General features: G+C 35.9%; 1 protein-coding gene and 1 pseudogene across 2 annotated transcripts in view; one reads left to right on the forward strand and one right to left on the reverse strand.

Moving 5' to 3' along the window:
• EXOC2 (exocyst complex component 2) overlaps positions 1-27784 on the forward strand; it is a 277000-nt gene that overhangs the window by 218321 nt on the left and 30895 nt on the right. The gene's annotated exons all lie outside the window — the stretch shown is intronic.
• Positions 1282-27690, reverse strand: LOC125165539 (serine/arginine-rich splicing factor 10-like; annotated as a pseudogene).

The raw sequence follows: 27784 nt of genomic DNA on the forward strand, positions 1-27784 counted from the left end.
CCAGTAAAATCATTTTCTTCCATAATTTAGTTCAAATTATTTCCTTTTCTGCTTGAGTCCCTTTATCATTTCTTGTAAGTCTAGTTTAATGGTGATGGACCCCATAACTTTTGTTTGTCTTGGAACCTCTTTCTCTCTCCTTTATTTCTGGATGATAATTTTGCTAGGTAGAGTATTCTTGATTGTAGGGTTTTTTTCTTTCAGCACTTTGAATGTATCATGCCACTCCCTTCTGGCCTGCAGAGGTTCTGCTGAAAAATCAGTTGATAGCCTTATGTGGTATCCCTTGTACACAACTCTTTGCTTTTCTTATGCTGCTTTTAAGATTCTCTATCTTTAATTTTCAACATTTTATTTATTTTATTTTGAGAGAGAGGGAGGGGCAAGTGAATGAGGGAGAGAGAGAGAAAGAAGCGGGGCTCATGCTCCCCCAACACAGGGCTGGTGCTCACCTGAAGCGGGGCACAAGCTTACCCAAAGGGAGGCTTGAGTTCACCTGATGCAGGACTCAAACTCATAAGCCATGAGATCATGACCTAAACCGAAGTCAGATGCTTAACAACTGAGCCACCCAGGCACCCTAATTTTCAGCATTTTAACTATTATGTGTCTTGGTGTGGACCTCTTTGGGTTCATCTTGTTTGGGACTTTTTATACTTTCTGGGCCAGGATGTCTGTTTCCTTCCCCAGGTTAGCAAAGTTTTCAGGTATTATTTCTTCAAAGAGGTTTTCTACCTCTTCTCTCTTCTCCTTCTGAGACTCCTATAACGTAAATGTTATTACACCTGATGATGTTTCAGAGGTTCCACACCTAGTCTTATTTTTTATTATCCTGCTTCTTTTAGCTGGTCAACCTCAGTACTTTCTGTTACCCTGTCTTACAGATTGCTCATCCCTCCTTTTGCATGCTCTAATCTACTGTTGGTTTGTTCCAGTGTATTTTTAATCTCACTTAACTGTATTCCTTTGGTCTAATTGGTTAATTTTTATATTTTCCATCTCTGTTGAAGTTCTCACTGAGCTCATCCACTCTTCTCTCAAGTTCAGTGGGCCTCTTTATAACCATTATGTTGGACTCTTTATCAAGTAGATTGCTTATTTCTGTTTTGTTTAGTTATTTTTCTGAAGTTTTGCCTTGTTCTTTCATTTGGAGCATATTCCTCTATCTCTTCATTTTGTTTTACTTTCTATGTTTCTTTCTATGAATTAGGTAAAACTGATACCTCTCTCAGACATATTTAGGAATGCCCCCTACATACATGGTGTTGCCTGGTGGCTTAACTAGCTGGAACTATAATGGGCATGGTCTGGTAGTCCCGGGGGTGTTCTGTGCCAGGGCTCCCTTGGTGTGGGATTGCTGGAGTCAGGACAGAGCAGTTCAGCGTGCTCCATGCAAGAGACACCCCAGTGGGATGGCTGGAGCTGAAGTGGATGAGAGCTGACAAATCCCATGGTACTCTGCACTGGGGCTACCCTGTCGAGACTGCTGGAGCTGGGACAGGCCCAGGATACTCTTGGCAAGGGGCACTCCAGCAAGATAGCTGGAGATTTCGTGGCCAAGGGCTGGGGCTGCCTTGGTGGAACACCTGGAGCTGGTTGGTCATAGGTGGAGTTGCTGCCTTGGAAGGATGTTGATGATGGTGTGGGCAAAAAGCCCAGGATTTATTGAGGTGGCAGGCCAGCTAAAGCACCTGGACCCAATTCTTGCCTGTGTTATCAAGGTAGAGGGAGAACATAAACAATATTTCTCACTTGCACCTCCAACCCTGGAGAGAGTTTAGTAGCAGTTTCTTACTGTTTTGTGGACTCTCTAGGGTTAGAAATGGGTTTTCCTCACTTATAGTCTAGTTTCTTGTGAAACCACTGTTCTTTTGTTGTGCCCAGCTTGGGCAAATCTGTCCAGGGGCCCTTTAGTGCTATCCCTCCCCCCTGCAGTTTGCAGTTTTGGGGGGTGGGTTTCCTGTAGTTACCATATCTTCATTGCTCTCACCTCATGTGGTCCCTCTATCCTTTGTTGTGCAGGGCCTTTTCAGTCAGCCCTCAGTTATTCTTCAGGAGGAATTACTCTATATGTAGGTATAGATTCAGTGTGTCCATGAGAGAACATGAGTTCAGGATCTTCTATACCACCAGCTTGGAGACAAAGACAAATGTACAGCTTTTCTTAAGTCTGTAGTCAGTCTGTTCAAGAAAATTTCAGTTTTATTTTAAGATCTCTACCTTTCAGAATTTTTCACACATTTACATTGTCTGAACTTTGTTATAGCCACTGGATAGCTATGTTATTTTTTGCCTTTTGTAACTTTCAGTGATTCAGAGCTGAGGCCAGTTCAGCATTTCTAGAGAATAAGTTGTTAGAATAAGTTGTTAGAAGAATGGAGATATTTGATTTACAAAAAATGGAAAACTACATATCTTGAAGCTTGGTTTGTGCTTTTTGAGAAAAGGGATCATCAAAATATTTGAAGGCCTGTGTAAAATAATAAGTTGGGTATGTTGTATGTGTATGAATTTATATACACACATACATATGTTGTTATATATATACATAGCATTTATTGAGTATGTACTATGTACCAGGCAGAGGGCTTTACATGGATTATCTGATTTAATCCTTATAACAGCACCTCAAGGAGCAGGTGATATTTTTATTCTTATTTTATAGATGACGTCATTGGGCACAGAAGAGGGTAAGTAATTGCCTTAGGTAACATAGATAGGAAATGGTGGAGCTGGATTCAGAGTTCACATCCAGACATCCCCTACCTGAAAGCACTATCTTGTGATGTTAGGCAAAGAGCTAATAACCTCCATTAAGAATCTATTAAAAAAGAAGAGTAAACACAAATCATGAAATTCACAAAAGAACTAAAATGATCAAAAACATGAAAAAATACTAAAAATTTTCAATATTCAATACAAATTAAAAAAAGCATTAAGTTTTCGTTTTCATAAAGTGTGCTAGAATGGCAAATGTTAAAAAAGCTTGATAATACTTTTTGGCAAAAGTACTAAAAAGAAAACTATCCTATCATATTTTTAGGAATACAAATTGGCATATCTATACCAAACACATACACATTAAATATTGTTCATTCTTTATAATGGAAGAGGCTGCTTTTAAGGAGACGTAGCTGTTCTATAGTAGATGAGATGGAGACACACACACAGATACTGTTCATATATTTGGTAGAAAAATATGTTCATTATTTTCTCACTTTTATTTTAAAAAGACAACATACAATTTACAGTTTGTAAAATTTGTCATGTGCAAATGTATCTTGACAAGGGGTGGGAGGTAGAATTTCAGAAAAGTATAATTTTCTACTTTAGAATTATGTGTTATTTGAGTATTTTCAAGGAACATTCATTTTTACTTTGAAAAGAATTTTACATTTTTAAAAAAGAAGAAAAACTATCCATGGAGTCAACATACTCAAAAAGAAGCATGTAACACTAATTTTTTTCATAGACACGAACTTGATTTAATAGTCAAAGAAATGACATACAGGGCAAATCTAGAATTTCAGCAAATCATTTGAAACTTGTTCCTGATTTGCTTTTGGAATCATCATTGCTGGAGTAATTATAGCCAGGGTGTCTTAAGGTCAGCCTAGAGGGAAGCCTGTAGTTAGTGCAAGAGGATTTTTAAGAAACAGAGTTCAATAAGATGATTCCAAAATTTGTTTAGAAAAGGTGAGGACTTTGTACAGCCAAAACAATCTTGAAAGAGAACAAGAAAGTTGGTATACTCACACTACTTGATTTAAAGACTTTTTAAAGCTACTGGAATGAAGGTAGTGTGGTATTATAATAGGATAGATAAATAGATCCAGGAAATAGAAAATATAAAAAGACCTACACATCACAGTCTGTTGATTTTTAACAAAGGCACCTAAACATTTCCATGAAGAAAGGAAATCTTTTCAAGATATGCTGGAACAAGTGCATAAATATATGAACAAGCATTTCACAAAGAAGATACATAAATGGCCAATAACAAATTAAAGGTATGCACCATTATTTGTCATCAGGAGTAAATAAGTAAAAACCACAATGTGCCACTACTTCAGACCTACTAGAATAGCTAAAATTAAAGAGACTGATGATACTACATGTTGACAAGGATGTAGAACAACTGGAGCTCTCAGACATTGCTGATGAGCCTATAAGATGGTAAAGCCACTTTGGAAACAGCTTCTTATAAAGTTAAACGTAAATCTACCCCTTGAGCTACCAATTCCACTTCTAGGCATTTTCCCAAGAAAAATGAAAAATAAGAGCACAAGTGGACTTGTACAATGTGGTCATCACAGCTTTATTCATAATAGCCCAAAACTGGGGACAACCAAACTATCCATCAAGAGGAGAATGTATGAAATTATAATATATTCGTACAGTGCAACAATATCCATACAATGGGGGTGCAACTTATCCTTGTTATTGTTGTTACCCATCAATGTGGATAGGTCTCAAAAACATGTTTAAGTGAAATAAGCCAAATACAGAATACATAAAATGGGATTCCATTTAAGCGAAATTCAAGGACAGGCTAATAATGTATGGTGACAGAACCAGAATGGTGATTACCTGTGGGAGGATGGTGGGAACTGATGGAGAGGCACCTTCGAAGTGTTATATGTCATGATTATGGTAGAGGATACACAGTTATGTACTTTAATCAAATCCCATCATATTGTACACTATATGTGCATTCACTATATGTAAATTTTACCTAATTTTTTTTTTTTTACCTAAAAAAATGACTGGAAAAAAATTTAAAGTCCTGCAATAAAAATTGAATTACTGGAAAAGAATACACAAAATAAAGAGGCATAGTTAGAAATGTAAAAGAGAACTTGACGTTTAAGTTAAACAGAGGGGATAAGTTTGCTAATAGATTTATTTTTTTATTGATAGAAAAGTGTACTCCATGAAAAAAAATTATTGTAATACTTATTCAGGTGTAAAAAAGTTAACATGTGTGAATTGAAGAAGAATAGTTATGGGGATGGCTTAATTTTACAATAAGAAGAAAGAGATAATAGCTTACTAAGAGCTAATGCATAAATTCTAAATGTTTTAGATAATTTTCAATTCTGTTTATAGGTGCTCTATGATGTGGCTGCCTCTAAGTAGCCATTGAAATGGTAGTTACAATTATAAAAGTGTAGTTTCCAGGATAGGAGGGGCAGATACCTGTGCCTTGGAGTCATCATCACATCTGGTCTTAAAGCCAAGCTTTTTGAGAAATGATTGTCAGAACAGACTATATTAGGCCTGGAGAAAGTGTTAGGGACAGATCTAATAGTTCTCTTCAAATGGTTTTAAAACAAAACAAAACAAAACAAAATCAGTTCTGTATAGCTGGGGAGTTAGAATTACAATCAATAGGTAGCAGTTGTAATTAGAATTTTCTAAAAGTGGTTAGCCTTTTAAGAAACATATTTTCTGTAGCTGCCAGTGTTTACATCAATGATGAGCATTCAAAAACAAGTGTGTATACTGTTTATCAGGGACTTTTGTTGAATCTGAATGAACTTGAAGACTTGGCAGACTGAGACCCTCCTACTTTTATCTGGGATGATCAGACTTGGCGCTATTTTGTAGGTGTTTTGAGGAACAAATCGGTTTTGGGAAATTAAAATTCCAAATCCCTGAAAGTGTCCCAAACAGTAAGTAATGTGTTTGAAGTGACTTTTTTTTTTTTTTTTTTTTTTTTTAGAGAGAGCACAAGGGAAGTGGGGGGAAGAGGCAGAGGGAGAGAGAGAGAGGGAGAGAAAATCCACACTCAGCATGGAGCTCAATGTGAGGCTCAAATCCCACAATCCTGGAATCATGACCTGAGCTGAAATTAAGAGTCAGATGCTCAGCTGGCTGAGCCACCCAGGCGCCCCTTGAAGTGATGTTTTAAGATGATGGCATGGTTGTGGGTTGGGAGACAAAAAAGGGAGGCTATTTTGGAAGTCTTGGAATGAAAAGAATGGACTGTGAGCTTGGGTGTGTTCAGAGGACAGATAAGATTGCATTTATAATGAACTATGGGTAGATAAGTTAGCAATATTAAATACAGTAGGTACATTAACAACTTGGGGAGAACTGTCAGACAAGCCTTTTTACATTTCAGTCAGCACAGTATCTGTTTTTTGCTAGAAAAAAAAAATAATTAATTTTGAGATTAAGTAAGTAAAACTGCTTTCCAGAGTAGGAATTGAGTCTCTTATACATGTTTAGAAATTAAAGGGAAAAGTCAATTTTTTTAGTTCACTTACTTTGGTGTATATCACTGCTCAAGTATGTGTATTGCTTGGATATTAAACTAAGAAAGCAAATTATCACTTTAGAAATAGATTTTCCTGGCATTCTGTGGTCTGTAAGTTCCCAATAGGGCCTGAGTTGACACTCAGTCGTTGCATGACTCTGCTGACTGTCTTTGAGGCAGGAGCAATACTGTTTCACTACGGACCCTAGTAAGTCTAACAGTTCTCTCCCCATATGTCAGTGTCCTAACGAACACCTGAATAAATATTACAAAGATTTTCTCTTTTCACTGAGTATACTTTTCTATCAAAAAAATAAATACATAAGCAAAGTTATCCCTTCGGTTTAACTTAAACTTCTCTTCCCTTAGCTTCATTTTCAGGTTTTTGTTAAAGTATTCAAATATACTTTTACTGCAGTATCATTTCTGACCAGCTCTGCATGCCCACCCTTGCATACATACTGCCACCAAACGTTGCCTTCGTATAATAGTACTTTATTAAAGATACCAATTCAGTGGAAAATACAGGTATTTTTCCATTGTAAATAGTACATTCTTCTAAAGAATTTGGACTGCTGCATTTCAGTCATACAAGTTATCATTTGTGACCAACAAGATTTTAAAGGACCTCATTGTACTAACCAAAGAAAACTATACGTTTGTTGCCCTGTTTAAAGTTAGTGTAAGTTGGGGCACCTGGGTGGCTCAGTTGGTTAAGTGTTCAATTTCAACTCAGGTCATGATCTTGCTGCTCATGGGTTCAAGCCCCTCACTGGGCTCTGTGCTGACAGCTCGGACCCTGGAGCCTGCTTCAAATTCTGTCTCCCTCTCTCTCTCTCTCTTCCCCTCCCCCGCTCACATTCTGTCTCTCTCTCAAAAATAAACATTAAAAAAAAAAAAATAAAGTTAGTGTAAGTTGGATTTACAGATACAGAAATATATGTATTTGGAACACTGAGACTAGAATAAAAAATTAAAATCAGTCTGTTAATCTCTGTACTCAATACCTGTAAAATATTTCCCTCATGTACAGATAGAAAATACATTTGCTTTTCATTCACAAATTCAGCAAATATTATCCAGCTTTCCAGGTTGTTAAAGATAGCAGTTCCTGATTTCCAAGTTTAAAATTTAAATAGAGAAGCTGACAGTATAAAAGAGATGAAATCATTGTGATTTTTACTTAAGTAAGTTAGAAGGCTCTCATATTCTTCTATATCCTGTGTTCTTCTCTGAGAATTGAAAAATGTATGGGGAACCAGGGCAATAAACTTGAGTGTGTCCACCTAATGTTCTTTATACTCTGGAATATTTTTAAAATCAAGGCATTCGCTGGAGGATACTCCTGAAACTTTCTTAGTATCTGTATCTGTGGTGCATGCTTCTCTTTTGTTTGTTATTGGTTGGTTGGTAGTGTGTTGTGAGGGTAGGTATTTTGGTGAAAACTATCTTAACATTAGGTAGCAAAAAAAAAAAAAAAGTTACATGCCAAAATAGGTCTGTTATTTTCATAAGATTTTATATCCATTTATTTTGAAAACAATACCTTCTTGGAACACTTGAGATTTTTCTCCCCTTTAAAATTAAAATCCAGTGAGTTATATGGGAGGAAAATATGAAAACCAGCTGTAATTCTGTTCATTTGACTACTCATCTATTATTTTCTTTTAAATTATCATCATTTCTTTACAGTTACCTAAGGAAAATATATTTCCACTGACATGTGAAGGCTACCCTAATTTGTTATTGTATATTTTTTTCCAACATTTTTCTGGTAATACTATTTTGTGATTTTTAACTAGATCTTTGTATTTCATTGAGTTAGTTGCACTTATCTGTGCATGAAGAACTCTGACCTCGTGGCTAAGCTACTTGATACTTATTAAATCAGCACCGCCCATTTAATTGAACACTCATCAAGTGTTTAACTTTCCATAGGGAAAATCTTTCTCTGAAAATTTTTGGAGAGTTTACTAAAATTCATACTCATGCCTGGGACAGGGTATACACACATTGTTGCAAAATTGCTTAATAGTCATATTCAATATTAGAGAAGAGAGAAAAGAAGTGACTGTCTCACCCCATCAGTATCTAAACCTAAACAAAGTAAAGAAAGAATAATACTATTTGAATCTCTGAGGATAGGGAATCAATGAATAACACCCTTCTCTGCCCAAGTTTCAGGTTTTCAAAGAATAATGCAAAAGAGTCAGCAGATGAGAAGCTGATACTGGAGAATATGATTTAGATATAAGAGCCAGATGGGCTCCCCGGCCTCCAACTTCCATCTTGAAACAGGCCACTAAAGGGAAAGGCTGATTGCCGAGCAAATACCCAGGTCACTGCCTCACTGTCCAGAGCAGAGAAGGAAGAAGAAAGACAGCAAGCCCCTTGCTCAGGACTTTAGTAGATTCACTTGACCCAACCAAGAGGTGGACTAATGGTTGTGCTTCACCAACTGGGAAGTCCCATTTCTGTAGGAGAGGAGTAGGGGCGGGGCAGGGGGGTTGGCAAGAGGTCACGAGTGTCAGGGGAAAATCCCACTCATAAAAGCCAGAAGAGTGGAAGACATCATCCCCCTTATTAAAAAACATAACCAGCAAGAGATACCTAGCTCTAGGTTTGCAGGCAAAAAGATACAAGCTGATTTCAGCAAATAAAAAACTTGTGTCCATTTATATACCAAGAAGCAGAATTATTTCAGAATCTAAATATCCATTCTTATTACAAATAAAATACCTCAGCCAGCTGTTTAAGGATCAGTTATAAAGATGGTAACATTCTAAATTGACTCTGAAGCATTTTCACTCTGCATCCAACTTCTGGTTTTCTGAATGATGGAATCCAACAATCAAAACCTTCTTCACTTCTGTTCCCTCTAATTTCTGCCTATGACTGCATGTGTACCCATTCTTCCCTTCTCAGCCTGTTGAGGGCTAATTGCATCTGCTCTCTGATCCAATCCCTGCTACCCTCTTAGGGGCCACATGCCATCAACCTTCTTTTTCTCCAGGTGTTTGACATTGTTTCTCATCTTTGTGTTCATAGCTCCTAAATGGTGCCTGATTCATAGTAAGCCATTGGTAACAGATTTATTCACTTAGTTGATTAATGAGAACTACCTTATCATAAGTTACTCAAGCCAGAGATGATAGGGAAAATTAAACATCAAGTAAAGTACCAGTTTACAGTTTAGTTTTTAAGAGTAATACATACTTTGAACAGAATGATTGATTTAATTATCTTTTTACAATTCAGTAAATGTCAAAGAGAACTTCAGTTGATTAGATACAAGTTACGAAAAATAACAATTAACAACCTATTTAGAAATGATCAGAATATTGTAAAGTACATTAACACCAAAGATCCTTTAAGTGTAATTTTACCTTTCTAAAATTATTCTGAAGATTCTTTGAGTCTTGCAGAATTTTAAGGGCATCATTCTGAACATTATATTCTTTTTGCTATTTGTTGAACACTTTTAAAAATCTGCCCTCTTCTCTGAATTTGGAACATTACTGGTTCTTTTATGTTTCTCTTCTGACCTACCTTCCACAAGTCTCTTGCTTTCTAATCTTGGAGTGGTTTGACACTTTATTACTTCTGCTTTTGATCAAAACAAATGCTAATTGAGTAAACTTTCTCTTTGAAGAGAGAAGTCTAAGTCAATAATCTTTTCCTTTACTGAACTCTGAAAGACTAGTTTTACTAATTTCTTGGACTAGTTTTCTTAATTTCATTTAAAAAGTATTACAAAGTAGATTTCAATAAACTTGTATTTGATCTACTTATGAGAAAAGCAGTTTTACATTTTCTAGGGAGAATAATCCTAGTCAGTCTTTTTTTTTTTTTTATCATGGTTTCATTATTTACCTTACCTTTTTTCCAGACATTTTCTCCTTCTTTATAAGCAGTTTATATATTAGAGTCAGTGCTATAAAGCCATTTGTACAGTGCTTTGAACATTTGGTTATAATTTCTTTGTCTGCCAAACATTTTTCGATGTGAAATTTATTAACCTTGAGATGACCTGTGGCCCGCATATTTTCTTCATTACATGCCTTATCTGTTAAAGCATTTATTGTATTATGTATTAAATTGATAGCTGTAAGCTATGCTGTTTGTCATCAGGGTAAACTAAAGTACTTTTGTACACATAAACAGTCTAAGTCACTTTTTTTTTTTTTTAACTTTTCATTTTGGGCATTTCGGGCATATATCAAAATAGAATAGTAAAACAAATCTTGACTGACATGTTGGCCAGCTTCAACAATCATGGCCAAACTTGTTTTTATCTGTACCTCTCAATTCCCCACTACCTTTGGATATATTATTTTGAAGTGAATTCCAGACATTAGATCATTTCATCCATACACAGATCAGATAAGGACTGATTTTTTTTAAAAAATAACCGTGATACCATCATCAGATCTGGAAGAAATTAACAATAATTTCTCACTTTTATCAAATATGTAGTCAATGTTCAGAATTCTCATAAAAGCTTTTTAGATAGTTTGTTCAAATCAGGATTCAGCCAAGGTCTATATGTTGCATTTTGTTGATATGTCTCTTAGTTTTTTCTTTTTTTCCTCTAGGGTCCCCTCTTTTATTTATTTATTGAATAAATCAGGTTGATTGTTCTCTATGTATTCTCACTTTCTGCATTTTTCAAATTGCTTCCTCTTAGTGTCATTTACTATTCTCTTCCATTCCTTGTGCTTCCTATAAATTTGTGATTAATAAAGTAACTTTATCAGTTTCAGGCTTGGTTTTATTTTAATTTTGCTTGCTGCCATCAGGAGGTACATAGGGTTTGGTTGTCTTTTTTTGTGATGTTAAGATTGAAAATTGAATTCAAGTGTTACTGGCTCAATCCAGTCTTTAAAAGTTTATCATAAACTTTTCATCTGGTGGTTTTAACATCATTGGGAATTGTTGCCATGACCAGTTTTTTCCTTAAGGATTACAAATTCATGATTGTTTGCTGAAACACTAAATAGAAAATTTTCATCAACTGTTTTGTTACTCTGAAGTTCCTAAAGGAAAGGCAGGATATGCTTAATTCTTTCTCTTTTTTTAAATCAGTTTTCAGATTGAGTTGGTTCCCTCACATTTTAAAAAGTGATCAATAAGATTTTTAAAAAATTATTGTTTTTGTTGGTTTGAACATACTTAATGGGTTTCAACTTATTATAGTGGTTATTTTTTTAATAACCAATTTGTGCCCTCTTTGTCTGGGGAATCTCTTCAGATGGGCTCCTGACTCTGAAAGTACAGCTTCATGGTGCTCCCTTACTCCCTGGTATATTGAGGTGTTGCATGCTTACTGTGTGCTTTCTTGTCCCAGATGTGGAATCAGCCACTGGAAGGAAATGAAATAATATAAATATTGAAATAATGTAAAATTTGAAGCAACTTCTTTTCTTTTACTTTGCTTTTACTTTTTTCATACTTTGTTCCTGTTCTTCCTATGTCCCCCTGGGCTTTTTTGTGGTCTGTCTGTCTCATTAACTCTCATCCAAAAAGCTCGTTCTGTAATTGGATAAGCAGTGTTAGCAGCAGTCACATTACCTGGTGGCTTCTTATGTTCCAACAATACCATTGCTTTTGTTCAAGTCAGCACCAGGTAAGCCCATTCCTTAACATCATAGTTCTTACCAGTCAGGTAGTAAAAGGTTATGTCCCCTGTAAAGAGGTGTCTCCTAGTCAGGAAGACATTAGAAGAACTATATATGTATATTCTGTAATTATGAATCTGTAAAAAGGGCCTATGAGAGGTGTTAGGGTTTTATTTTCCTTACTTTACCTGATTTTGTATACCTAAGAGTCATTCTATTTTTTTTTCCCTTCCCCTCCCCTTAAAAACTGAGAATAAACTGAGGGTTGATGGGGGTAGGAGGGAGGGGAAAGTGGGTGACGGGCATTGAGGAGGGCACCTGTTGGGATGAGCACTGACTGGGTGTTGTGTGGAAACCAATTTGACAATAAATTTCATATTAAAAATAATAATAAATCAAGGATAATTATTATAATGCCAATTCAGAGACATATATGAATGTTTAAAGGGACAGTAAAATTAATAGTTCTCATGGTGAGGCTATATGTAAATTCATTTTTTTAATGAAAATTCTGTAAAGTTTTGTCATATAAAAGTTAGAATCCAATTGTCCACTGTATGTCTCAATATGTTTACTTATTAAATTATCTGACTCATTAAAAAAAAAAAGAGTCATTCTAAAAGTCATATACACACTTCACAGTTGTGTGCACCATGGTAAAACCCAAGATAACAGATATTTGTCTGTATTCTACCATTTTGGCATTCTTTTCTCCACCCCAGCTATTTTATTATTTCCTTGTGACCTTGGCTACACTAATTTAAAAATATTTGTCTTTAAATAGTTCTGTGTGAAAAATTTTAAAGGGCATTGGAGGGCTTGCCTTTATTTTGATCTCTGACTTAGGGCATGCCCTGAAAACCTGTGGAAGTCTGTGGTGCCTGTCAGACACGATGAGCAAGTGGCTATGTCCACTCTTCTGTTTGGCTAGTTGCAGGTCCAGAATGTAACTGCATAGCTGCAGGTTTGGTAACATTGACAGCTTACAGGTACTGTTGACATTTGGATCATCATTTTCATAATTTAGCGTAGGTGTTGTAACTACTATCAAGGAGTTACCTTATTTCCACTTTGTTCATATTCAGAAATTTTTATTGACCTGATACAACAAACTGATTAATTTTAGTATAGTATCTCTTCACTCTGCATTATATGTAAATTTTAATGAAACACTTTATATTGTCTTAGTATTTAGATGGGTGAAGTGCATTGGACTAGTAGAATGAGTAGACAATTCCAAATTATTACTTTAACCTGGAAAGCTCTGACAAATGTTATGCTTCCCCCGTTATTTATAACATGCATCACAACAGAAAGCTGAAGTTCAGATGACTTCCAAATGTTATATTTGAACTTCTTAACAAATTTTAAGTCACCATCAAAAGTTTTTTATTTCTGGGGCACCAGGATGGTTCAGTTGGTTAAGCATCCAACTTTGGCTCAGATCATGATCTCATGGTTCTCAAGTTCCAGCCCTGTGTCAGGCTCTGTGTTGACAGCTCAGATCCTGGAGCCTGCGTCAGGTTCTGTGTCTCCCTCTCTTTCTGCCCCTCCCCTGCTTGCTCTCTGTCTCTCTTCTTTCTCTCTCTCAAAAATAAATAAACATTTAAAAAAATGAATTCTTCTTTGCAATAATCTAAAAAAAAAGTGTTTTTATTCCTTAGTCACTGGTTAATAGACTCTAAGGCATTAAAATAACAGAAGTGAAACTAAGGACAGACAAGTTGTCTAAAAAAAAAAAAAAAAAACCCTGAAAGCTACTTTATACTCACTGTAAACACTGTGTGTGTGTGTGTGTGTGTGTGTGTGTGTGTGTGTGTGTGTACATGGTCTCTCTTTTGATTGAAAATTATTATTTAATTAAAATTATTGTTGTTATCTCTCCTTCAAGACTATAATGTGCCCTGTTATACCAACACACCTAGAATCCAATTGGCCATACTTTGGCTCCAAAACTACTTGTGCTAAGATGGGTCTGCATAGCTCTCTGGAATTGCCTTATATCCAACGGATATTTTGATGATTTTAAAGAGAACAAGAGAGATTACAAAAAAGCCAGGGATAGGTAGGAGATCAGAAAACTCAGTGTGGAAAGGACAGAAGGATGTTAAGAGAAGAATTTTTTTTCTATTTTCCTATTCACTTCCAATGCCCACATTCCCTTAACTGGCCTTCCTGGTTTTTTGTTCTTTAATTTCTTTGTTTCTCTTTGTGTTTCTTTACTTGGGGAAGTGTGGGAGTAAGTTAGGATTCCTAGTTGCTAACTTCTAGGAAGAACTGAAAAATGTGTATTTCAAGTGTTCTCTTCTTTATACCATAACAATATTATTAATTTGTTTCTGGCATATTCTGTAAAAACCAATATGTTTATAGTTTCATCAAACGCAAAACCATTCATGTGCCTTTACTGTGGCTAGGATTGAAAGGGAAAATTTTGAAAACTGTTACTTTATAACTAAGCCATTGTTGCTTATCATTCTCCTTAAAGTTTTTTATATGCACAAATCTGGTCATTGGCTCCTATAACTTTCCCTTCACAATAACCTTCAAAGATATCTCTTGCCCTCATTTAGCTTTGCCAGCCCTTACTCAGCTGCTCCTGCATCCCCCTGTACCCTCCTCTGGGCTTCTGCTCTGCTGGAGCACTCCAGCTCCTCTCAGAGCTTCCCACCTGAGCATGCCTAAGGTCCTTGTGTGCACCTAGGTGTGAGCTTCCAGAGAACCCCTGGAGGGGCTGCATCTTCATCACCACCAAGTCTGAAGCCACTGAGAAAGTGCCACAGGCAGATTGTGTACTCAAAAACTGTTCTCAGTGAATGGAAAAGGCACATGAATTTACTCATTCTAGTAGAAGATGCACACCTATAGAATTTTGTGAGAAAGCTAAACTGTAGAACAATTCTTTGGGTTTCATCTTCTCTAATATGTCATCAATCAGGGTCAGAAAAGCCATCTCTGTCTGCATCTCTCCCCCAGTACAGGAGAGAACCTCATAGGTAAACAGCAGGTTGATAAATATTTATTGGGTTAATTACATCCAACTTCCTTAACCATCTTCTCTTAATAAGCAACAAAAACCCACCCCTAATTACTTTAGTATAGCTTAAGAATAAGCCATTTTGATAACTGTTGAACATTACAGTGGAAAACTTTTGAGTATGTGTTTTTTAAAACAACAACATCTTGAATATTTCCTGGGAGTCCCCATTAGAAGGGAAACTGACAGGTCTGAAAGGGTCTCAGACACCTGGCACATTCTTCTCTTCAGAACAGAGGAAACCAAGTCTCAGGTGAAGGGTTACTGAAGGCCCTGGAGCACCATGTTGTTGACAAAACTGGGACTTTTTCTGCCTCGATTTATTATTTATCAGCAAGCTAATTTGGTAAACTCTGTGTTGTATCAACAGTCCAACAGTGATATTGTTTGAATCCAAAACTCAGTTTGGGGCTAAGTTTTAAGTGATTAGAGCAATAGACATCAACAAAGCAGCTTGTGTCTATAGGAGCAAGTTAAACATGATAATAAAATCTTTATAATGTGTAAGATATTTACTTGGGATATGGATTTTCTTCTGTATCACTTTACTGATAATGTTTCATACAGATAATAAAAATGTTTGAGTGACAACCAAAGTAAATTCATAAATATGATATATTTGAAAACCCATTTTTCATTTTTTGAAATTGCTGTCCTTTCTGATTGCAAATGGAGTGACAGCCTATGATTACAGTAACAAGAACTTTAAGAATTATATGTAGAATGCATATCACTTTTAGTAAGTTTGTGTATTGAAGGAGCTTAGTTATAGGTTTTATGAAAACACAAAAAGCCACCTTCAGGGAGTTTAAATATGACGGATATGAAAAAGATTAATATTCTACAGTTGGGTTGTATAATGAAAAGAAAAATTGGTATATTTTCTTAGACCTTTTTCTCTTCTTTTTTGATTTTGTGCTATGGCTTATTTTTTTTTGTTTTGTTTTCTACTAAGGAAAAGTGATTAACAAATCCCTTCCCCCTTTTTTTTAACTAGAACAAGTGCTATTTTTGGACACATGTGCCAGTATCCAGCAAGACCATGCATAAATTATTGTTGACCGTGAAGTGCTTTTGGTGGGCACATAGTCTTTCACCATGGGAAAACTGGCAGTGTCCACTAAAGATAAATTTGCATTTTTGCCATGACCCAATTTGATTCCAGTATATTGCCTAAGAGAAATGAGTGTTATGCCTACCAAAAGACAGCAACATTCATAGCAGTTTTATTTAAAATAGCTAAAAATTGGAAACAATTCAGATGTTATTCAGCAGTTAGAATGGGTACATAAATTGTGGTGTAGCCATACAGTAAGATTTGTATAGCAATGACAATGACCAAGCTCTTCCATATGTAATATTAATGGTTCTCACAGATATAATAGAGGAAGAGTCCATATCCAAAAGAATACATACTGTCTGCTTCTGTAGGAGTTCCTTATTTCATTTGTATGAAAGCCAACATACTGATCAATGGAGATGGAGGTCTGAATAATGATTACCTTATAGGTGGGGGTATATTGTCTGGGAAAGACTACAAAAGAGCCTGATGGGATGCTGGATATAAATATTTTATGTCTTGATGTGGATGGTGGTTATATATGTGTATACAAATTTAAAAAAACCCATCAGGTTATACACTTAAGATTTACATGGCTTATTATAAGTTGTACTTAATTTTTCCCCTTCATTTTGTTTTTATTATAGCATGATTGATTAATTTACAGCAAGCAGAAAATAAGCTGGGCCTTGTTTTGATCTAAACATTGATGTTTTCAAGGTTGACACAATATTTGTTAAAAAGAACATATAAAAAATACCTTTTGAGAAGCTTCTAAAAGAAAGAAAATATGAAGTTTAGCCCTACAACCTTCCTCTTTGGTAGAACTGCAAACGACTGCTACAATTTTAAATAGACTTTTTGTTGTAGAGTTTACATCTAGGAAAATCTAAAAAAAAAATAGATGTGCATATAAATTATTGCATAGCAGAACATAAACATTAACTGCAAACAGTAAAGAAATGAAAGTTCAAAATACTGTCAAATATACAAAAGTTCTAGAATCAGTCCATTAAAAACATTCCACAAGTAGTATTTTAAAACTATGTTTTGTTCTTTACAGGCAAGGCCTATATTACTAAAACAAAAATTGATAAAAATGATCCTCCAAAAGGAATTGTCTCCCCACAGTATTTCTTACTTATACCTGCAAACAAGTTATCTGTAATTTTTAAAGATACCAGCCTTTATTCTGAAATGAGTTTGGGCATGTCCCTTTTATTGCCCCCCAAATGATTTCTCACAGAAATGCTAGAAATTATAAATGGTTGAGATATAATTTTCTTTTTTAGTCAGGTATTGCCAGATACTACATTGATAACCAGCCACACTCAGAGATGTGACTCTTACTTAAAGTTAATTCTTTTTCCAAAATATTTTAAATTTCATGGCACCACAGAATCAACTAGAATGGGACTACTCTTTTTCAACTTGCCTCACATGCAATAAACAGGTGTGAAAAACAAGCTTCCTTCATAAAGTGGTAGGCAAATTTTGATACAAATGCACAGACCGAGTGCTATAAACATCAAAATTCAGTTCTTTTGTACTATGCATATGCATAAACATAAGCCTAGTTTGAAGCAATTTACTTGCTGCTTTTTAATAGCAGTAAGAAAACGAAGCAATATGACTAGCAATGCTCTTTAAAGTTTAAGGTAACTACTTGAGAGCATTTTTTCCCCTTAAAATTATTTCTGCCATCATTGACCTGCTCAGATTTTAAGGTGAGTTCTTCCAATGTTTATATGTTCTAAATCATCATAGAAACCAGAAAAAAGCAGTGAAGGTTACATCTTTCAGTCAAAAACTCAATCTTCCCCAAGTCCTACTTAACCCAGTTGACATCATTCCCCAAGATAGTTAGCAAAAGAACTATTCCACAGTGTCATAAGTTAACTATTATCATGTATCTAGTAGACATCTTAAGACAAAAAGGTCTACCGTAAATGTGTCTGATCAGTCTCACTTGTACTATGGCTACAACTTCACTTTTACATCATTCTATCTTATTAGCAAGCTACATTTCTGTGTTAACAGTTATACCAAATATGGATATGAAAGTAAATTTTTAATAAGATAGTGTTGCAAATTATGGTCATCCATTATCTCTTCACCAATACTTCAAGCATAAAAAATGAGAATCTTTACAAAAATATACAGAGGGGGCACCTGGGTGGCTCAGTCAGTTAAGTGTCTGACTTTATCTCAGTTCATGATTTCATGGTTCATGGGTTCAAGCCCCGCGTTGGGCTCTGTGCTGACAGCTTGGAGCCTGGAGCTTGCTTCGGATTCTGTGTCTCCCTCTCCCTCTGCACCTCTCCCACTTGTGCTCTGTCTCTCTCTTTCTCAAAAATAAATAAACATTAAAAAAAATTTTAATACATGGAGATACCACAAACTGGTAGCTGCCCATAACATTAAACAAACTGGCTCTTAAGAGTGGCTGCTCAACTGCCTATCATTTTAATTATAACCATTTGCCCAGTACAGGGAAAACTGCCACGTGTTTTTGAAGCATTGTTGCAACATTGTATTCCTGATAATTTAAACAAAACCATGAGTAAATGAATGATACATGCCCCAAAATATCAAGATTTATCCATTTGACTTAACACTAGTATCTAAGACTTTGATTTAGATTTTGACCTAGACCTAGATTGTGATCTTGACTAGATTTGAATCAAAGTGGTTCTTTTTTCCTTGATTCATTTTGATATCTTGAGCCAGCCTTATAATGTGTTTTGGAATCTGTTTTAGAAGTAAATGCCTCTGGTTTTGGTAAGAGATGCACACCTAAAATGTGATTGAGCCTTCATTTCTTTCTTTAAGTTTTATTTAGATTCAAGTTGGCTAACATACAGTGTAGTACATTGGTTTAAGGGGTAGAATTTAGTAATTCATCACTTACATATAACACCCAGTGCTCATCCCAACAAATGCCTTCTTTAATGCCCATCACCAAGTTAGCCCATACCCCCCACCTAGTTCCCCTCTATATTTGTTATCCGTATTTAACAGTCTCTTGTGGTTTGCCTTCCTCTCTGTTTTTATCTGATTTTTCCTTCCATTCCTCTCTGGTTGTTTCTTAAGTTCCACATATAAGTGAAATCATATGATATTTGTCTTTCTCTGATACTTACTTTGCTTAGCATAATGCACTCTGGTTCCATCCATGTTGTTGCAAATGGCAAGATTTCATTCTTCTTGCTTGCTGACTAATATTCCATTGTGTATATGTACCAAATCTTCATTATCCAATCAACAGTCAGTGGACATTTAGGCTCTTTCCATAGTTTGTCTGTTGTTGATAATGCTGCTATTGCATGTGCCCCTTCAAATCAGCATTTTTTGTATCTTTGGCTAATACCTAATAGTGCAATTACTGGGTTATAGGGTAGTTCTTTTTTAACTTTATGAGGAACGTACATACTGTTTTCCAGAGTGGCTGTACCAGTTTGCATTCCCACCAACAGTGTAAAAGTGTTCCCTTTTCTCTGCATCCTCGCCGATATCTTTTATTTCCTGAGTTGTTAATTCTAGCCATTCTGGCAGGTGTGAGGTGATAGCTCATCATAGTTTTGATTTGTATTTCCTAGATGATGAGTGATGTTGAGCATCTTTTCATGTGTCTGTTAGCCATCTGGATGTCTTCTTTGGAACAATGTTTATTCATGTCTTCTGCCCATTTCTTCACAGGATTATTGTTTATTAGGGGGTGTTGAGTTTGATAAGTTCGTTATAGATTTAGAGGCATTTACCTCTAAAACAGATTCCAAAACACATTATAAGGCTGGCTCAAGATATCAAAATGAATCAAGGAAAAAAGAACCACTTTGATTCAAATCTAGTCAAGATCACAATCTAGGTCTAGGTCAAAATCTAAATCAAAGTCTTAGATACTAGTGTTAAGTCAAATGGATAAATCTTGATATTTTGGGGCACGTATCATTCATTTACTCATGGTTTTGTTTACTTAAATTATCAGGAATACAATGTTGCAATAATGCTTCAAAAACACGTGGCAGTTTTCCCTGTACTGGGCAAATGGTTATAATTAAAATGATACTAACCCTTTATCCGATATGTCATTTGCAAAGATCTTCTACCATTCCGTCGGTTGGTTGCCTTTTAGTTTTGCTGAGGGTTTCCTTTGCTGTGCAGAAGCTTTTTATCTTGATGAGATCCCAATAGTTCATTTTTAGTTGTGTTTTCCTTGCGTTTTGGAGACATGTCAAGTAAGAAGTTGCTGTTACATCAAAGAGGTTGCTGCCTTTATTCTCCTCTAGGATTTTGATAGTTTCCTGTCTTACATGTAGGTCTTTCATCCTTTTTGAATTTGTGTATGGTGTGGGAAAGTGGTCTAGTTTCATTCTTAAGCATGTCTCCAGTTTTCCCATCACCATTCGCTAAAGAAGCTGTCTTTTTTTTTTTTTTTTTTTTTTTACATTGGATATTCTTTCCTGCTTTGTCAAAGATTAGTTGGCCATACATTTGTGGGTCCATTTCTGGGTTTTCTGTTCTGCTCTCTGGTCTATGTGTCTGGTTTTTTGTGCCAGTACCATACTGTCTTAATGATTACAGCTTTGTAATATAGTTTGAAGTCCAGAATTATGATGCCTCCCGTTTTGGTTTTCTTTTTCAACATTACTTCAGCAATTCAGGGTCTTTACTGGTTCCATACAAATTTTAGAATTGTTTGTTCTAGCTCTGTGAAGAATGCTGATGGTATCTTGAGAGGGATTGCATTGAATATATAGACTGTGTTGGGTAGTATCAACATTTTAACAATATTTGTTCTTCTAATCCATGAACATAGAATTTTCTCCCATTTCCTTGTGTCTTCTTCAATTTCTTTCATACCTGTTCTATAGTTTTCAGTGTACAGATCTTTTACCTCTTTGGTTAGGTTTATTCCTGTGGTTTTTGGTGCAGTTATAAATGGGACTGTTTTCTTGATTTCTCTTTCTGCTGCTTCATTATTGATGTATAGAAATGCAACAGATTTCTGCATGTTGATTTTATATTCTGCAGCTTTGCTGAATTCACGTATCAGTTCTAGCAATTTTTTGGTGGAGTCTTTCAGTTTTCCATATAGAGAATCATGTCTGCAAATAGTGGAAGTTTGACTTCTTCCTTGCCAATTTGTATGCCTTTTATTTATTTTATTTTATTTATTTTATTTTTATTTTTGTTGTTGTTGTTGTTGTTGTTGTTGTTGTCATCGTCATCGTCTGATTACTAAGGCTAGGACTTCTAGTACTATTTTGAACAAGAGTGGTGAGAGTGGACATCCCTGCTGTGTTCCTGATCTTAGGGGGAAAGTTCTCAGCTTTTCCCCATTGAGGATGATACTAGCTGTGGGTCTTTCATATATGGTCTTTATGATGTTGTTGAGGTATGTTTCTTCTATCCCTACATTCTTGAGGATTTTTATCAAGAAAGGATGCTGTATTTCGACAAATGTTTTTTCTGCATCTACTGAGAGGATCATGTGGTTCTTATCCTTTCTTTTGTCAGTGTCCTGTATCACGTTAATTGATGTGCAGATATTGAACCATCCTGTAGCCCAGGAAAAAAATCCCACTTGATTGTGGTGAATAATTCTTTTATATATTGTTGGATTCGATTTGCTACTGTTTTGTTGAGAATTTTTGCATTCATGGTCATCAGGGAAATTGGTCTGTAATTCTCCTTCTTAGTGGGGTCTTTGTCTGGTTTTGGAATCAAGGTGATGCTGACCTCATAGAATGAGTTTGGAAGTTTTCCTTCCATTTCTGTATTTTGGAACAGTTTGAGAAGAATAGGTATTAACTCTTCTTGACTGGTAGAATTCCCCCTGGGAAGCCATCCAGCCCTGGTCTCTTGTTTGTTGGAAGACTTTTTTTTATTACTGATTGAATTTCTTTACTGATTATAGGTCTGTTCAGTTTTCCCTTTCTTCTTAGGTTATGTGTTTCTAGGAATTTATCCATTTCTTCCAGATTGCCCAATTTGTTGGGGTATAATTGTTCATAATATAATAGTTTGTATTTCTGTGTTGTTGGTTGTGATCACTACTCTTTCATTCATAGTTTTACTTATTTGGGTCTTTTCCTTTTTATTTTTGATAAGTCTGGCCAGGTATTTATCAATTTTGTTTATTCTTTCAAAGAACCAGCTTTTAGTTTCATTGATCTGTTCTCCTGTTGTTTTGATTTTGATATCTTGATTTCTGCTCTAATCTTTGTTATTTCCTGTCTTCTGCTGACTTTGGGCTTTATTTGCAGGTTTTTTTTTGTTTTGGTTTGTTTTTCCCCAGATCCTTTAGATTTAAAGTTAGATTGTGTATTTGAGACATTTCTTCCTTCTTAGGAAGGTCTGGATTGTTATATACTTTACTCTTTTAACTGCCTTTTCTGCATCCCAGAAGTTGGGATTGTCATGTTTTCATTTTCATCAGTTTTCACGTACTTTTTAATTTCCTCTTTAATTTCTTGGTTAACCAGTTCATTCTTTAATAGGATGTTCTTTAACCTCCAAGTATTTTTGATCTTTACACATTTTTGTTTTTTGTGGTTGATTCCAAGTTTCATAGCATTATGGTCTGACAGTATGCATGATATGATCTTTGCACATATTGAGGGCTGATTTGTGACCCAGTATGTGATCTATTCTAGAGAATGTTCCTTGTGCACTCAAGAAGAATGTGTATTCTGCTCCTTTAGGATGAAATGTTCTGAATATATCTGTTAAGTCCATCAGGTCCAGTGTGTCATTCAAAGCCATTGTTTCCTTGTTGATTTCCTGCTTAGATGATCTGTTCTCTGATGTAAGTGGAGTGTTAAAGTCCCCTACTATTATTGTATTATTATCAATGAGTTTCATTATGTTTATTATTAATTGATTTAATTGATTTATATATTTGCATGCTCTCAAGTTGGGAGCATAGATATTTATAATTGCTAGATCTTCTTGATGGAGAGACCCCTTAATTATGATATAATACACTTCTTCATCTCTTTTTACAGCCTTTGTTTTAAAATCTAGTTAGTCTGATATTAAGTATGGGTACTCTTGCTTACTTTTGATACCCCTTAGCATGATAGACGGTTCTCCATCCCCTCATTTTCAATCTGCAAGTGTCTTTAGATCTAAAATGAGTCTTTTATTGGCAGCATATAGATGGATCCTGGTTTTTTATACATTTTGATACCCTATGTCTTTTGATTGGAGCATTTAGTCCATTTACATTCAGAGTGATTATTGAAAGATTTGAATTTAGTGCCATTGCATTGCCTGTAGAGTTGAAGTTTCTGGTGATCCTCTCTGGTCCTTTCTAGTATTTGATTCTTCTGATCTTGTTTTGTTTTGTATTTCTCTGCTTAAAGAGTCCCTTAAAATGTCTTGCAAGGCTAGTTTAGTGGTCATAAACTCCTTTAGTTTTTGTTAGTCTCGGGAAACTGTTTATCTCTCCTTCCATTCTAAATGACAGCCTTGCTGGATTAAGAATTCTTGGCTGCCTATTTTTTGATTCAGCATGTTGAATATATCTAGCCACTCCTTTCTGACCTACCAAATTTCTTTGGACAGATCTACTGCATACCTGATCTGTCTTCCCTTGTAGGTTAAGGACTTTTTTCCCGAACCTTACTGCTTTCATGACTCCTTCCTTGTCTGTCTATTTTGTGAGTTTGACCATGATATGCCTTGGCAATGATCAGCTTTTGTTGAATTTAATGGGAGTTCTCTGCTTCTTGGATTTTGATGTCTGGGTCCATCCCCACATTAGAGAAGTTTTCAATTGTAATTTGCTCACATAAACTATCTGTCCCTTTTTCTCTCTCTTCATCTTCTGGGACTCCTATGATACGAATGTTAATCCTCTTTAATAAATCACTAAGTTCTTTAAGTCTTGTATAATGATCCTTCTGCCTTTGTCTCACACTTCTGTTCAGCTTCATTTTTTTCCCCATAATTTTTCCTTCTGTATCACTGATTTGCTGCTCTGCTTCATCCATCCTCGCCATCATGGCATCCATTCAAGATTGTGCCTTGGTTATAGCATCTTCCGATTTCAGCCTGACAAGATTTTAGCTCTTTTTATCTCTGCAGAAAGGGATTTTTCCTGTGTCTTCTATGCCTTTTTCGACCCCAGCTTGTTACTATAATTTTGGGGGGGTGGGGTTAATGTTTATTTTTGGGAGAGAAAGAGAGACAGTATGAGCAGGGAAGCTGCAGAGAGAGAGGGAGACATAGAATCTGAAGCAAGCTCCAGGCTCTGAGCTGTCAGCACAGAGCCCAATGTGGGGCTGGAACTCACAAACTGTGATATCATGACCTGAGCTGAAATCAGACACTTAACTGACCAAGCCACCTAGGCACTCTTAGGTTTTTTTTTTAATATTTTATTTATTTTAGGGGAGAGTCCAAGTGGGGAAAGGACAGAGCGAGGGGGACAGAGGATCTGAAGCAGGCTCTACACTGACAGGCTGACAGCAGTGAGCCCAATATGGGGCTTGAACTCATGAACTGCGAGATCATGACCTGAGCTGAAGTCAGACGCTTAACAGACTGAGCCACCCAGGTACCCCATAATTGTGCTTTTAAATTCTAGTTCATACATCTTACTTATATCTGTGTCAATTAAATCCCTGGCTGTCATTTCTTCCTGCTCTTCTTTTCTGGATGAAGTCTTCTATGTTGTCATTTTGGAGAAAGAAAAAAAATTAATAAAATAAAATAATAAGTAAAAATCAGGGGTGCCTGGGTGGCCCAGTTGGTTAGGCATCTGACATTGGCTCAGGTCATGATCTCAGGGTTTGTGAGTTCAAGCCCCGTGTCGGGGTCTGTGCTGACAGCTCAGAGCCTGGAGCCTCCTTTGGATTCTGTGTCTCCCTCTCTCTCTCTCTCTGTCTCTCCCCCACTTGTGTGCTTGCTCTCTCTCTCAAAAGTAAAATATACATTTAAAAAAATATTAAAAATATTAAAAATTAAAACAAAATGAAAAAACTTCAATAAATGAAGTTAGATCTTAGGTGTGTTTCAGTCTGCTTGTTAAGAGAGGCTTGATAGAGAAAAGAGAGAAAAGAAAAAAATAAATAAATTTTTAATAAAATAGAATAGAATAAAAATGTTCTTTATCTAAGAAATAGAAAGAAAAAAAAACTATAAACAAAAACAGAAGCAAAGAAAATGAACAAATAAAAGGAAACCCAAATAAAGCTAGATCCAGTTTCCCCTAGAGCTGAAACACCCCTAGAGCTGCAGCACCCTATGATCTGTAGACTAAACAGGCAGAAGGGATTTGTCCTGGTCTTCTCTGGGAGGGGCCTGCTGTGCTGATTCTCAGGGGGACTTGTTTCAGTGGAAATGTGGCTCCAAAGTGCAGATGAGTGGGACTTGGTGTAAGCAACTCTGGCCTCCACTAGGTGGCTCTGTGTTTCCCTCTGAAGTCTGACCATGCTGGTGGGCTTGGGGAGGGTGGGTAAGGGAAGATGCCCTTTCCTTACCCTGGGAGGGCAACACTTGGCTGCCTCTGTTTAGGATAGCCTTCATTTCTTTCTTGAGCTGGAACTTGGACTGTGATCTTGAACTGGATTTGGTCTTGAAAAGATCGATGGCAGCGTTTGAATTTTATGATTGTCAGAATGGCTTCTGCTACACTTTGGTCTTCCAGCTGGTCTGTTTCCAAGGCTATAAATACTTCTATAGTTGTAATCAAACTACCAGTTTCTTGATCTTTCATAACTTCTCCTAGAGCATCTATATTGTATCTGTCATAATCGTTGTAGTGTGAAGAACTATACACATTCCTCCCTTCCTTGGTTTTCATTTAATTTGGAGTCTTCTGATCCCTCTGTGCAAACTGTATTTCATTTTGGCATCCATAAATACATTTTCTATCAAAATTACGTAATAAAGCATCTTCAGTGTCACACATCCTTGGTTGAACATAAACAAATCCTCTTGGATAGCAGGTATAAAAATCAAGTGGAGCATACACATGAACTATAGGACCTTAATGACCAAATTCCCATTGTAAACCTTCAGTCTGATATTGTGGGCCACATTCCTTACAAACAGAGATGGGGTTGGGAGGGAGGGGTGTGCACAGGTAGCGTGATATGACAGCAGCATGAGTCTGGGCAGGGGCATTAATGGGCTCAGTAAACTGTCCACAGATCCTCAGACACTCTCAGCCAAAGGGATCCACTGTGACAGCCCTCTGTAAGTTATACTTAATTTTAAAAGAGGGAAAAACTGAAAATTTAAAAATCTTGAAAACAGAGTATCATCATTTAGTAAGTACAGCCAATTGCTTACCTTTTTCAAATACATATCTTTGTGTAATATTTTGTGTAGGACATTTTCAGCTATGAAAGTCACTAAATCCAAGTATCTAAACAAAATGAACATTCAGACCTTCAAATCACTGTTATTTCAATTTAAAAACATTTTTTGTTCTGCTAAATGTCAAACTTAGAAAACTTATATTAAGGTGAAGCCTCATAAGCCAAGACCCCTGGCCCCCATTGGACATGTCTCATGAGGACATGCATTTGCTATTGTGTTAAGATGATATTGTTTTTTTTTTTAACTTTAGCATAACCTAGCATATTTAAACTAATAAAATAATTTTTATTTCCTTTGTACATTCTCCTTTTCCGTTTTTCTTATTTTTAATGCATGGAATATATAATATGCATCTATATGTATAAATTATGTTTTATACATTTATGTATTTGTTTTAAACAATATAATTATTTATTAACATAGTGGCACATAGTTTTATATATCAGAGGTTATGTATCACACATTATAATCTTATATCAAGAGGGTTCAAATTTATTTTACTTATAACTTGGATAATCAATAAGTTTGAAGACTGTGCCTCTTGATGGCAGGTACCATGCCTTAGTCCCACTGGGGTCCCCACCATAGGAAGTCCCTTTACATAGTGGATTCTCAACATATGTTTGAACAAATGAGTATTTTAGTAAATGAATGGTTTCCCAGTATGAGAATTATACTAGGTCTTAACATGTTTTCCTGATAAGAAAACATTTCAAACAGGTAGCATTTGTGTTTTCAGATGCCTGTACAAATGTAAGTGACACCTTTTGTGTACACTGCTTTAGAAAGAGCATGAGAGAGGACCTGGTAACACAGTAAGTCATAATTGTACAAATGGAAACATGTAGGTTGCCCCATTTTTGTCATTTTTAAGCTTGTAGCATTGAAAATGAAATACCAAACATCATTTTGCTTTGGGTCATATTGAAAACTTGATGAATTTGTTAAGATACTGCATTTTGGTCCATTTTTAAATAAAAATAACTTACAGTTTAACTGTTATTTTTACATACATTATCACATTTTATCCTTCCAACAACCTCATTGGAGTAAGATTTTATTTTCCCCATTTGGCTGATTTTTAAAATTTGAAGAATCAGAAAAGGAATCAGACTTGTTAAAGATACTAGACTTAGGACCTCAGCCCTGTTCTTCTGTCTCTAAATTCTAACTTTATCATTCTTATTGGAGAAGTATATAGGGTATAGGAGACCAGAGAGATAACAATACTATATAATTTTGCACATCCTAATATTTTGTAAATAATTGGATTGAAAAAGCACTTTGTGCCTTTCTCTGTCCGAGGTACCCCTAACAAGGTACGAAGAGGGAGAGCTGCCACTTTCCCTGAATGAGGGCTCATAGGCTTTGGTCTCATAGTCCTACTCCAGCTGAAGAAAGAAGTGGCGGCTTGCTAAAAGGACAGTATGTGTATTCAGTTTTCCTTTTTCTGTGAAAAACAGTGACTTATA

Source organism: Prionailurus viverrinus, chromosome B2, assembly GCF_022837055.1.
Source record: "Prionailurus viverrinus isolate Anna chromosome B2, UM_Priviv_1.0, whole genome shotgun sequence".
Lineage (NCBI taxonomy): Eukaryota > Metazoa > Chordata > Mammalia > Carnivora > Felidae > Prionailurus > Prionailurus viverrinus.